This window comes from Malus sylvestris, chromosome 15, assembly GCF_916048215.2.
Source record: "Malus sylvestris chromosome 15, drMalSylv7.2, whole genome shotgun sequence".
Lineage (NCBI taxonomy): Eukaryota > Viridiplantae > Streptophyta > Magnoliopsida > Rosales > Rosaceae > Malus > Malus sylvestris.
The window spans coordinates 32,034,891-32,040,036 of NC_062274.1; the positions used below are offsets into that span (position 1 = coordinate 32,034,891).

General features: G+C 35.4%; 1 long non-coding RNA gene across 1 annotated transcript; it reads left to right on the forward strand.

The window, feature by feature from the left end:
* The first annotated feature begins 234 nt into the window (after positions 1–234).
* Positions 235–3,617, forward strand: LOC126603330 (uncharacterized). Its single transcript, XR_007616241.1, has 3 exons — positions 235–688; positions 2,461–2,527; positions 3,387–3,617. It is a non-coding gene; the product is annotated as an uncharacterized LOC126603330 (long non-coding RNA).
* Positions 3,618–5,146: the final 1,529 nt, after the last annotated feature.

A 5,146-nucleotide genomic window follows, 5' to 3' on the forward strand; every position in this document is an offset into this window, starting at 1 on the left:
ATCATATTTCTTGGTATATTTGGATAGAGGACGATCATACGAGCGCGCAGGCGAAAGCCGTTTGTGAATCAGAGTTGGAACGAAGAAATTAGAGGTTAAAAAATTAAATTTAAAAAAAAAAGAAAAAAAAGAGAAGTTTGGAAGATGCCAGATGGCAACGTGAGAAAGAAAGAAAATGCAAGATGCGGGAGAGAAAAAGAAAGTGGGGAACGAATCAGGAAAGGGGAGGAAAGATAAGTGACTAATGGGGGAGAAAAGAAATGAGGGGAAGGGAGAGAGATGAGGGGAAAGGAATCACCCCAACCTGTGATAATCGTCGACCCGACCCGACGGTGGCATGCAAATTCGACACCTTTCACGGAAAATTGAGGCAAATCGCCACCTGAAAACCACTCCTTAGCCTTCCCTCTTCCATTTCCACAAAAAAAATAGAAGGAATTTGGTGGTGGTTTTGGGGAAGAACACCCCGACGGGAACCATGGGTGCACGGCAAAATTTCGACGTTTCTGCAGGTATCGCCGACAACCACCACCCTTGTCTAACTCCCCTTGAGGCCTGGATTGAAGCCAAACAAGTTTGGGGGCAGCGGAGCTGTGAAATGGACGAATCGAAGGACCCCAAATTCTAGGGTTTCGGCGGGTTCGAGGCAATTCTGAGCACTTCCTGACCGAATTGGACTTTGGCCCATGTATGAAAGTTGTTCCTCTCATTGAACTCTACTTGCTTGTAAAATTTGGTAATTTTTAGAGTTCGTCGGAAAATTAGGTTTCCATTAGACGGAAACCGCCACCCACAGCGGCGCGTGGCCAGTGGACCGATGCTGCCATTTTGTGAAAATTTTTAATATTCTAAATATGAATTTGGTATCAAATTGATATGTTTCGATTATTAAACCCAATGTTGGTTATTTCAGTTACTTGAATGTCTTTGGAAATGAATTTAAAATGAATTGTGAACTACGAAAGGTTTGATCCCGTTCAAGGGTACGTAGGCAGTCTAACGGGAGTTAGATGCAGTCTTAAAAATAACTGAGATTAATCTTTTGTTGAAAGTTTTCTTAAGAAAAGGAATTGGGTGACTAATTTAAAAATTAACCTTATGTTTTTGGTAAAAAAAATTGGGTTATAGATTTTGTGAATAGCTAAGAATTAAATAAAAAAATTGTGATAAATGGTAGAAAATAAACAAGAGTTTCATTTTTGCCTATCACCGAAATTAGTTTTCAAAACAAAATTTTCAGGTCGAAGCGTTACACATGGGTACATTCTTCAAAACACAAAAAAAGAAGAAGATATTAGGCTTATTAACATTAATACATTTCTTTGGTTAAACTTGACATGGATACATTCTCAAAACAACAAAAAAGAATGTACCCATATAAATTTAAAAATGGATTAAAAAAATTTGAATGGATTTTATATTAAAAAATTGGGTACATTTTATGTCACAGCCCGTCTTGAATTATTACTATCGACGATGTAAAATGATGATTTTATCCTTGGACGTTGAAATTGTAGTGTGTGTAATGTGCTTTGGGACTTAGATATGTTTTCTTTGGTTGGTTGGTGACCCACGTGGAACACACACACACCCAAAACTCTCCCTCTCTCTCCCGTGCCTTCCCTCTCTTTCCTTCCTCTCGGATTTTTGCAAAAAACCCGTACAAACGTACGGACAAACTCCAAGCTTCAATTTCAAGCACGGATCGACGTCAAGAAGGTAAGATTCGAACTCCTTGCAAGTCCCTGAGTTCATATATGTCATTTTTAGGACTTGAAAACCTCAAAAACCCCGAGAACTCTAACCTCCGATTTGGTGCACTATTCATGCACACATAAATGGGAAGGTTTCAGGTGATTTGAAGGTTGTAAGAAGCTTTAAAACATCCCTATGAAGCTCGGAGAAGAAAAACCAAGCGATTTGGACGTCGGGATCTTTAGTTTCAAGCTTGGCCGGTTTTTCTTGAAATTCTTCGGCGATATCCCGTGAGATTTAGGCCCTAAAACTGGTATAGGTTTGTTCTACATGTCCTAAGCTTCATTTTGATATATAATTTGTGCAATGTGGTTGGAAAACGAGTGAGATATCAATGTTTAAAAATTTTCCCAGTTTCCGGTGCCGGCGACGGTTGCTGGAGTCCTGAGGTTAGGGGTGACGGAATATTCTGTCAACTTTGACGGAATATTCCTAATGGCGTTGGTTAGTTTTAACGGTTTTCGTTACTTTTAACGGAATATTCCTAACGGCGTCACTGTTACCGTCAGTGTGCCTGGCACGTGCCTGTGCGTGGGCGGCGCGTCTGGCCGGCGCATGGCGGTACGTGGCGGCATGTGGGTGGTCGGAAAATTATTCTAAAAATATGGGGATGTTTGGGAGTTGTGTAGATCACGTTGGTATATTCAAACACCCCATTTGGTTAGGTGCTTTAAATTAACGTTTATTCAGTTAATTCGCATATAGGTGAGACTTATCCTGAGGACGAGCGCAATCAAGGACGACTCGGGGGCTACGACCCTTCGACATATCAGTGAGTGGGTTTTTGTTTTTCAGTATATATTTATATACTTGATATTTTCCCAGAAAATGTGTTTAAATGAAAGTATGCCTTGAATGCCATGCATCTAAATTTATATTTCGTATATGAATATTAGTATATGATGCTTATGTATAATTGTGGTGATGTAGACGCTCAGGTAAGTACCAGGTGAGTTATGTTTTGTGATGAGAATTAATGATTAATGGCATGTGATTGAATAACGTTGAGCTCATAAAACTGCATCTAAGGTGATTGTGATTTAGCCAAAGATATGGCACATGCCTGTTCTTACAATGTCACTTCCCGCACCATATGCTCATATTGAATCCAATTTAGGTGCATAGTCCTGTCGTACAAACCTTTGCTATGGTTTCGACTCGTAGGTGACTAGCGATTTATCGCCCAACTATTATGAGCGAGTAGTATTGAGCATAATTATATTACACCCAATATTGTCGTATAGACTTTTTCATTTGGTTCTGACTTGTGTGCAGTAGAATGCCGTATAAGTCATTGTAGTGACTTCGGCTAGATTTGACTATTGAGTTATGAATTCAGCCGTATAGACTTCCATAGGGGTTCCAGCTAATATGTTATATTTCCATGAATTTATTCTCACCTGAATTACTTACTCTGTTATATCTTGGCATGGCATACTTATGATTATGAATATGTGAAGCATGATTTGAATTGATATATTAACATATATATATTTATGCATATGTTTATATTCTATTTCTAGGAAAATTATACATGTTTTACGGCAAGGGGTTAGAACTTTGAGAACTAAAATGGTTTTGTAAAACATTTTTTTTTGCCCACTCACACTTTCTGTTTTGCGTCCCTCCAGGTTTTAGGTAACTGCTATTGGTGGCGTAAGAGGATTCCGGCAGTTATGACATATTAAAATAATTGTAGGACATCTTATGGTACTGTATAATTAGTACTTGTCCTATTGGACTGCACCTAGACTTTCTATGCTCTGATTAGGACTAATTACACTTGTATTTCACTCCTAGCACTTACTGTCTGTTAGTGCACTTTAGTAGCTTTCGGTTTTTATTTATTCGTATAACTCTTATCTTTATCCCTTCCGCATTGTGCACATGGCTACGTCATTCTCATGTGACGGCCAGGATGTCTTGATCTCGGTCGGTGTGTGTCATTTTATATAATAAAAAAAATTGTACATTTTATATTAAAAAAATGGGACATTTTACATGTAACAAATTGGTATATTTAAGAATGGGTACATTGAAGATTAAAAATTGAAAATCCTTTTATAAAAAACTTATGGGTACAAACTTATTCTAATTTAATTTTTTATTTATTTTGGAAATGTTTGAGTTGAAAATTAATTAGGAGTTTAATAGAGGTGTGAGTATTAAAACCCTAAATCAATTACTAGTTTTTATTTTAAAAATTTATGTAATAAACATGTAAATTCACTATTACATTAATGCTAGGGAATTCAATCAAAATTTGAAAACTAATAAGGTCTCAGTCAATTAACATTAGTAACTAGGGACCGGATACTAATTTTTTCTTAAAATAAACTGAGATGTTGTCATTTAGTACTACAATTTAGTGATATTCTTTTTTACTTGTAAGTGAAAGGTCTTATATTCGATGCGAGTTTGAATCACATTATTACTAACTCATTGTAAAGCTAAACCAACATTTTTTAAATATAAATAATATCGTTTATTAAAAATAAATAAATAAATTGAGATGTTGGGGGATAATGGGGCCTCTCTCTTGAACCTCTTTTGAAATTTTAATTTTTAATTTGGGTTGGTTCGTATATCGTTATACATAGTAGGGACGCGACAATGAAAGAAGGGTGTGGCTGTATGCAAATTATAAACTAAAAATAAAAAATAAAAAATAAAGTATTTAAAGCTACGTTTGAAAAAATGGGATTACAGATGACAAAGGAAAGGATCACTTAGGTCACATCCAAGCTGTCGTACATCAACCAAGCAAAATGCAGACTTGTTCTATCGGATACGGCTAATTAAGCGGCTTCATAAGCCGTGCGATGAGAGGAAGCTAAAATTAGAGGTTGTGCTTAGACCTGACAAGCTTTTACACGATTCGTTACATAATACGTATACGACATTAAAATAATGGATTTCAGGTCAACACAATAATTAATCGGATCGTTATCGAGTCACACGATAATGATTCGTTATTAATGGGTACTTAACAGGGTTACACGAGGGTGATACGCGAGTAACTGTTTTAGACACGTTAAGAAAAATGTTATTTTGATGATTTTAATTTTTTAAAAGTACTAAAAATACTTATATATGTATAAATTGTATATTAAATATGTATTATTGTTATATTATTATATATAAATTTAAAATTTTTAAATTTTATTTATTTATTTATTTTTATAGTATACTATAGTCAAAGAGTGAGATTAAAATATTATAAAATATATTAAAAATAAAAATATCAAGTAATTTAAGAATACCAAATCCATTAAAAAATTATAATAATTAATTTACAATTGTGAAAAATATATGCAAACGCTCGTGATCTCATTCTCTACACTTTGAGGATGGGTACATCGTCGTGTGAATTTTTAAAACTATACAAACC